A 9,075-nucleotide genomic window follows, 5' to 3' on the forward strand; every position below is an offset into this window, starting at 1 on the left:
GATTATTCACTCTGTCTGTGCCTCTCGGATTATTCCGCAGCCACTGACTTTCCAAAGACTGCAATTCAAGATTTTCCAACCTCTCCCAATCCAGGCAACATCCTGGTAAACCTGTTTCCACACTCTCCAAAGCCTCCACATCCTCCTTATAACGTGGTGATCCAAACAGCACAAAATACTCCAAAGGTGGCCTAATGACAGTTTTATCTTCACTCCCCTGACAGAAGAAAGCTTTATTCCTGATGAAGGGCTCTTGCCCGAAACGTTGATTTTACTGCTCCTCGGATGCTGCCTGAACTGCTGTGCTCTTCCAGCACCACTAATCCCGGAGAAGGCAAGCCTGCCATCCACCTCCTTCACCACATTCAGGGAGCCGTGAACTTGCACCTGAAGATCCCTCTGTATCCCAATGCTGCTCAGGGCCCTTCCGTTTAGTGTATACATTCCTCTTACAATGAGCCTCCCAAAATGTATCATCTCACACTTATCTGAATTAAAATCTACCTGCAATTTCTCCACATAACCTTCCACCTGACCTCTTCCTTGCTGTATCCTTTCACAACATTCTTCATGATTCACAACTTCGTGAGTTTGTACAATCTACAAACTTGCTAATTAAATCGTTAACATTTTCAAACTAATCATTTATATATGACAAACAACTGATGTCCCAATTCTGATCCTTGTGGAACAGCACTTGCCACAGACCTCCAGCCGGCAACTTGCCCCAGCAAAACTGTTGCTGGGAGAAATATCAAAGAGGAGCCTTCAGTTCTGTGCTGTGCAGCACGACCGACGTTTATTCAGAGCTCCTTACTAATGCATGATGGGAGAGTTGCCTCTCTGGCTCCCCCAGCCAAGGCCAGCATTCTGCTGCATTTCCTTCATACGTTCCGGTAATATATCCCCCCTGACCCAATCTCCTGGGTTTGGGATGTCAGCTTAGAGGTTTCTCTGATCCCTTTTCCAGTTTCTGATTCTCTACCGTTCTGCAACTTCACCTCTCAGCTCATGCAGTTGCTTAGCCAGTTCTTTCACAAATTGTTTAACCCTATCCTTACCATTGCACATCTCGTGCCCTCCCACTGCCACACCCTCTGGCAGCTGCATAGTCCATACAGTCACTAATTCAAAGGTGAACAGTCCTGTTTCCTTTGCTGCTGTTGCCTCAGTTTCATTGGCATGATGGGGAGTACTCTAACCCATCCCTGCCTGTCTCTGTCAGGGCCTTAGTCAGACTAGCTGTCAGTGTCTGCTTCATTCCTTCTGCTGTACCTGAGCATTGGGGGTGGTGTGGGAGATGGGATTTCTGTTCAGTTTCAAACAGGGCACAGATGTGTTTAACTACGTGTCCCTTGGTCAGAATTTGCAGGGGAATGCTTGCACCCACTGCGTAAACCTATTTATTAAGATCCAGCAGGATTTCCTTCCCTGGGCTTGGGATGGAGGTGTATGTAAAATCCATCTGTAATTATTCCCATCTCCTTCTGGGTCTCAGCTGCTCGATCCACTTTACCCTGATTGCTTTCTCTGGCTCACACAGTGTACAGACTACACACCTTCGACAAAACCTCGACTAAACGACTACCGCCACCCCGGTAGTGGGTCATCTGATATTGCATGTATCCTGCCCAATATGGTTCAGCCCATGAGATGTTTTTAATAATGTTTGTCTTATATAGTGTAGTGGCACTGCTGGATCATCCAGACTCTGTCGTGTCCTATTATTGCCCCACCCTCTTCCTGCTCCTGTTTCTCCAGTTGTGTGACTGTTTCTAAGAATGTCTTTAAACTTTCCTTTCTCGCTTCTGTAGCTACTGTCACTGCCACTTCCCCAAATGTCTGCACTGTTTCAGTCAGTATTTTACCTGCCTTACCCACATACTCACTGCCCTCTTGGTGTGGAGTTTCTACTTTTGTGAGCTCTAATCTTCATCATTGTTGCTTCACTGGGAAATTTAGCTGTTTCCACTAACTCTCTGACCGGTTCCTCATGCTCTATGTGGCTCCCAGAGGGTGATGTACCCTCACTGAGCCCAGGCCAACACATGATCATGAACAATGTCAAAGGCATGCTGTGTACATGTTTCCTCCCTGTCCCCTGGCTAATGCCAGTGCTTCTTTCAGGGCTTTAGATGGCTCTGCCAATTCTGGATATTACTTACAAAATTCCCACAGTAGTTAAACAATCCTAAGGTTTGCCTTACGCCCTTCACGGTGTGCGGGTGGACAGTTTTAATATCATAGTTTTTGGTTCTGCTGGGACTGTCCCCTCACGCTTCATGATTTGATCTCCCCAGTATGATATCCCTATCTTCCCACTCTCTGTGAGTTAATTTTAAGCCCAGCCTGGATGACCTGACCAAATACTCTGTTTAATATCCAGAGATGTTATATCTCACCGACTGAGGTGATAAGGTATTGGTAAGATCAATGTGACTAACTCCATCAGCCATATACCGGTGGGGTATACTGGAATATTGTGGGATCCCTGAGGTAACTGGACCAAGGTGTACTGTTTCCTCAGCTATCCGGCTTCTGTCAATTAGTAAGGGATACTATGAGTCTGACGATTCTCTGCTTCTCTCAATCTGTCACTGTCACAAGTACTGCCTCCTCAGCCCCAGCTTTGATGGGATCCTGTTTGTATGGGGTGTGAGAGGGTCCTCGATCTTTACAGGATCTACAGATAATAACCCACATTCCTGTTTGGGTTACCCTCACCGCTGAGTGGGTCCTAGCTGTAACTCCCAAGATTCCCTGACTGTCCCACTCTCCCTGCAATTCAGCTACTTTGGTGATGTCGCCTCTTATTTTCTTCCTGTCCCATTACTGGCTGGAGCGTCCCTATCTTATAGTCCAGGTCTCTACATCAATAGTTGCTCCTAATTGTTCTAAAATGGCAACTCCCAGAATGGTCCTTTCCTCAGTTTCACACTCCCATATCTGAATGCATTTTGTCATATTCCTGACCTACATCGGGACAGGTTCCTCCAGCTTCCTCAGTTCCCACTCCGACTGCTCTCATTTTAGTAATTGAGAGGGTGAGGGGTAAATCCATATCGGTAACTGATATAGATGCTCCTGTGTTAACATCATATGTTGCTGGAGCCCTAACAGCGTGTCAATAAATATTCATGGGCTATGCATGTGCACACGTGAACACAGGCCACACACAATGTGAACACCTATCTCCCTCTCTCTGCCTATGATCCTTGTCTATATGCGCTTTTCTGCTTCCCTTGCAACATTGCGAGTCTGGTTCCCCTCCCTGTACTGCAGCTATTCCCTTGTGTTTCTGAGCTTGCCTCAGCTCTCATGGCCCAATTCAGAATTTGTTTAGAATTATCTCCCACTGGGAGTCCCATGTTTATAATTACAGTTACATGGGGTCCCATGTCATCTTTTAAATACATAAAACAAATTTCATCATCACAGGTTGAGGTTTGGTAATCCCCCATGGTCCTTATACACCTCAAGCTTCCTCTCTGTACGATCCTCGATATTACCCTTGGGGCCCTGAGTCACTAAGGTTATTTTAGCCCATTCAGCCTGTCCCCTCCCCAGTGTGTCCCTGTAATATCTGTAAATGCTTGGAGCCACTGATCGGCTGTGCACTGGGGGGAACCGGCTCCCACCCCCACCCTCTCATTGCAGGGACAGATTCTGCTGTACATGTCAGAGCAGCTTGGCCTGAAAGGTTTTGGCCTGACATCCTCATCAGTGAGATTGCGGACTTCAATTAATTCATCCATCTTCTCCCAATAAGACCCATTATAACAATTTCTCTATCAGGCTGGGTGTTCATTCACCAACATCTGTCATTCAGCCAGGTAAACGGTTCAGGTTTGGTTTATGTCAGTTCCCTTTGTTGCCCCCTCCTGTCTGTCCAAGTTTAAGTTTTGATGCCAGGCGGTGCCATAGACACGGCCTTCTGGACTTTACAGGGTGGTGGGTCATCCCACCCAATGCCAGCCCTCTCTCTATACATACAGTCATAGAGACATAGAGATGTCCAGCATGGAAACGGACCCTTGGGTCCAACTTGTCTATGCTGACCAGATATCCCAACCCAATTGAGTCCCACCAAACCTTTCCTATTCATATACAGATCCAAATGCATTTTAAATGTTGCAATTGTACCAGTCTCCACCACTTCCTCTGGCAGCTCATTCCATACACATGCTACCCTCTGCATGAAAAAGTTGCCCCTTAGGTCTATTTTATATTCAAAGTTTGTGCGAAGATTTGTAGCTTGGGTGCTCGTTGTTGTGGTTCTGTTCGCCAAGCTTAGAGGCATGGCATTCAGCCACAAACTCCATCAACAAACACATCGACCTGGACCCAATATACCAACCACTACAGCGGACAGCTGAAACTGACAACCGGAAGCGGCAGGGACAGACCACTATAAACACCGGAGGAAACATCAAAGAAGCGCTTCGCAGGAGGCTCCCAAGCACTGATGATTTCGCCTAGCCAGGGGACGAAACGTTTACAACAAATCTCTTTTATATCTTTCCCCTCTCACTCTAAACCTATGCCCTCTAGTTCTGGACTCCCGAACCCCAGGGAAAATACTTTGCCTATTTATCCTATCCATGCCCCTCATAATTTTGTAAATCTCTATAAGGTCAACCCTCAGCCTCTGACACTCCAGGGAATACAGACCCAGCCTGTTCAGCCTCTCTCTGTAACTCAAATCCTCCAACTCTGGCAACATCCTTGTGAATCTTTTCTGAACCCTTTCAAGTTTCACAACATCTTTCCGATAGGAAGGCAACCAGAATTGCACGCAATATTCCAACAGTGGCCTCGCCAATGTCCTGTACAGCCGCAACATGACCTCCCAACTCCTGTACTCAATACTCTGACCAAGAAAGGAAAGCATACCAAAAGCCTTCTTCACTATCCTATCTACCTGCGACTCCACTTTCAAGGAGATATGAACCTGCACTCCAACGTCTCTTTGTGCAGCAACTCTCCCTAGGACCTTATTATTAAGTGAATAAGTCCTGCTCAGAATTGCTTTCCCAAAATGCAGCACCTCGCATTTATCTGAATTAAACTCCATCACCACTTCTCAGCCCATTGGCCCATCTGGTCCATATCCTGCTGTAATCTGAGGTAACCCTCTTCGCTCTCCACTGCACCTCCAATGTTGCTCTTATCTGCAAACTTACTAATTGTACATCTTATGTTCGCACCCAAATCATTTATGTAAATAACAAAAAGTAGAGGACTCAGCACCGATTCCTGTGGCACTCCACTGGTCAGAGGCCTCCAGTCTGAAAATCAACACTCCACCACCACCCTCTGTCTTCTACCTTTGAGCCAGTTCTATATCCAAATGGTTAGTTCTCCCTGTATTCCATGAGATGTAACCTTGCTAATTAGTCTCCCATGGGCAACCTTATCAAATGCCTTACTGAAGTCCATATAGATCACATCTATTGCTCTGCCCTCATCAATCCTCTTTGTTACTTCTTCAAAAAACTCAATCAAGTTTGTGAGACATGATTTCCCATGCACAACGCCACGTTGACTATCCCTAATCAGTCCTCGCCTGTGTTGGCTGTAATAGAACTACCCAGGCTTTACAGCATTCTGTACTCACCAGTGAGAGCAATAATTTCAGACTCTGAATTCGGCCTTTCGTGTTATAATCTGTTTTTTCATTGACTGCTGCATACCTTGTTTCCTTATTTGTTTCCCAGCCCTAACTCCATTCCTCGTGGCATTGAGGCACTACCATTTCTGCTATTTAATCTCTCCTGCCTTCCCCCGTGTGACAGACTGTCATTTTGTCTTTGTCTTACCCCCATCTTCCTCACAACCTGTTACATTTCTGATGGTTCCCAGGCCTCTGTAACTTTCACTGCGCCCCCCGGGACAATGGCACGGGTTTTGAATTCTCTTCCTCCAGATATAATTGGAAATCTTTCTGGCTGCAGTTTGCCCCAGATTTTATTTTCAAAAACACAGCAATTGCGTCAGTCAGGTATATGTGAGAATTCATCAACAATTCCAAGCATTTTTATGTAATCTGTGACTCTCCCACAGATGTGCAGGGTTGCTCTATTGGCTGTGCTAACATGGTCTCTAGTGTGCAGGTTAGGTGGGTTGGGTTAGCCATGGTAAATGTGGGGTTATGGGGATAGGGTGGGAGAGCAGGTTATTGCAGACTTGATGAGCTGAGTAGCCTCTTTCTGCACCTCAGGGATTCGAACGAGTTGTGATTGTCATCACATTTTCCTGATGCCCGGTTCATTCAGCTCAGGTACACATGCTGCCTTTGTGTTTCTGTGGGTGCTCACTCACTCCTTTCCTTCTGTTTACATCAATTTCTCACTTTAGGTGAGGCTGAGAATGAATTTGTAAATACAAATATTCCAACCAAAACCACTCACAGTCAGGACCTGTTTCTGCTGCTGCCGTCACTCACAAGGAACAGGAAAATAAAAGTTCAGTCACGAAACTTACAGGAGCAAAGAGGCTATAACCACCAGGAAATGCTGAACAGCTCAAAACGCTTTTCTCAAGAAAAGAGCAGGCTGACAGTCAGCCTTTTACAAGTAGGAAGCTATGTGTTTTTGTGTTCAGAGATTTGATGTTGGAATCATTGGGTCTGAAGCATGGTTCACTGCCCCAGGTCACCAAAGTTGCTGTCTAAATGTGCATCTTTCTTTCTGTCTATCTGTCTGAGTTAACAATCAGATGGACAGGTCAGTGTCTGAGTGTTTTTCCAAATCCCTGATTGAATCTTCCTCCCCCACAATCTCAGGTGCCTCCCCACTCACTGTGTCACGGAGAAACTCTGTCGTTACAATGAGAACGGTCTTTGCTGTCGCCTCTCCTAATGCTTCCGCCTAATCCCCACTTCCCTTCATTAAATCCCAGCTGCCTCTAGTCCATCCACATGGGCATGTTGAAGAGCATGACAGGAGAATGGATTGAAACCGAGAGTTCAATAGCCAGAATGAGAGAGGAAGAAGGAAATAAACCGAGTTTGTGGATCCCAGGGGATACAGACTCCAGGCAGAGCCCTTTGTGGGCATTCCCGTAGAATTACAAGACAGCATTCCATGATGAGAGTTAAACCCGGGTGGAACGAGATGGACTACTGAACATTAGCAGGTTTAAGCTCAAACACAGGAGGTTTGTTCAGTCAGTAACAGTGTGTTAGACATGGAAGTGAAGTGAGCAGTGAGGGGAAATGTTGCCGAAAGCTGCAGATGGGCAAATTTCATTGGAACAGGAGGGGGCCATTCAGCCCCTCGACACTGCTCTGCCATTCAGGATGATCATGGCTGATTTCTGGCCTAACTTGCAATTTTCAAAACTCTCCAAACTCATCAATAAACTCCTCTGCAACAGACAAGATCAATATTGAAAAACTAATGATCTGCAAATGCTGGGAAATCAGACATAAAAACAGAAATTGCTGGAGAAATTCAGCAGATTTGGTAGCATCTGTGGAGAGTGAACCTTTGGGGTCAGGTGACCAGCTGCAGCTGACCATTCTGCCTTTTCTGTAACACTCTCTGGAACAGGTTCTGGTGCGAGAGGGATGAGATTGTCAATAACAACTGAGAAAACAGGAGGGGATGCTCAATCAGAATAAAACCCATTTTGGAAAAAGTGAGGACTGCAGATGCTGGAGATCAGAGCTGAAAATGTGTTGCTGGAAAAGTGCAGCAGGTCAGGCAGCATCCAAGGTGCGGGAGAATCGACGTTTCGGGCATGAGCCCTTCTTCATTCCTTATTGCACAGTAATCATTCTGTGAACAATTAATTCTGAGCCCTCTAAGGAAATATCAGGGCAGAGTTTGCAAAGAGGTCAGATTGAATGAGGGCCTTGGTGAACAAAAGTGAGACACAGACACAGAGGGGTTTTGGGATGGATTGAATCAAATGTTACCAATTTGCACAGCCACCAACATTACAGCAGTTACAAACGGGAGGGATCAAGAGCGTGGAATAAGAGCAGCAACTAAATCTTAAACATTTATGCAGCTGAAGGGGATGCTGGGTAAAGATACCACAGTTAGCACTTATTTCATTCCAGACACACTATCCAGGGAGCACATCCTTGCTGTATTTATCAAATCGAGCTCTTTAAGAATTTGCTCATTTCAAGTGTTTCATTTTAGATACTCCAGAGAAAACAGTTTCATGCCCTGCAAGGGCAATGCTGCTGTTAGAATTCAATTCACTGCGGCATGTTACTGGCTGCTTCATGGACTGGAACTGGCAACTGAGACTGTAAGGTCACTGTATAAAATATCTTCAATTGTATTGCCAGATTGCTGGACACATGGGGGGCTTTAAGAAAAAAAAACTTAACTTACGGGCATTGAGTGTCCATTGTGGGGGCATCCTGTTTAGATAAAATCTATTGATAATTGTTAGAATTGACTTGCACTGGCTCTGGCGAAGTGGTCAGAGCATTATGTCTGTCATCGGAGCTAGTAACAAACTTCCCATGGATTATAACTCGTACATGATAGAATGGGTGTGGGTCCTTCTTGTAAAGTTATTCAAAATGGTCCTAACTTACTTCCAGAAACAAGTGAGAGAAAGGCACATTACTGAGGTCATTGCATTAGTCCAAAATTAGAAATTGAGGAGAACTGAAGGGAGAGCTGGTGTTGGGAGTTGTAGTAATGATATGGAGAAACTTTTTCTTTACAGAGAGAAAGTTCCACATGGGAAACTCAGCTTTAACATCACATCAACTGCAGAGTCGTCCAATTCCACAGGTCCTGATCCTTATCGGTAATATGGAAAGGGAAAGCAGCATGCCTCGCCCAGAGAAATCATTCCTTTGCTCTGCATGCAGTTGAATATTTAACTGGTCATGTGATTTGCGAAGACACCAATGTTACAGGACCAGGGCTAGGGTAAGTAAACGTGGGGACTGTCGGAAGGAATTCGCTTACCCCTCCCAGCAGGACACACACCGATACAGTCACACTGGGGAGAGGCCATTCACCTGCACCACGGATGGGAAGGGATTTACTAAATCTTACAATCTGCTGAGGCACCAGAGAGGGCACAGAGGATATAGACCCT

General features: G+C 45.7%; 1 long non-coding RNA gene across 1 annotated transcript in view; it reads left to right on the forward strand.

Annotated features, from left to right (window-relative positions):
• LOC148139453 (uncharacterized) overlaps window positions 1–8,935 on the forward strand; it is a 66,438-nt gene extending 57,503 nt beyond the window's left edge. The window contains exon 8 of the long non-coding RNA XR_015753545.1: window positions 8,695–8,935. This is a non-coding gene — a long non-coding RNA (uncharacterized LOC148139453). The remainder of the gene's footprint in view (window positions 1–8,694) is intronic.
• The last annotated feature ends 140 nt before the right edge of the window (window positions 8,936–9,075 follow it).

Source organism: Chiloscyllium plagiosum, unplaced genomic scaffold, assembly GCF_037043375.1.
Source record: "Chiloscyllium plagiosum isolate Xiang-an unplaced genomic scaffold, Cpla_swu_hap1 HiC_scaffold_38, whole genome shotgun sequence".
NCBI classification, from domain to species: Eukaryota; Metazoa; Chordata; class Chondrichthyes; order Orectolobiformes; family Hemiscylliidae; genus Chiloscyllium; species Chiloscyllium plagiosum.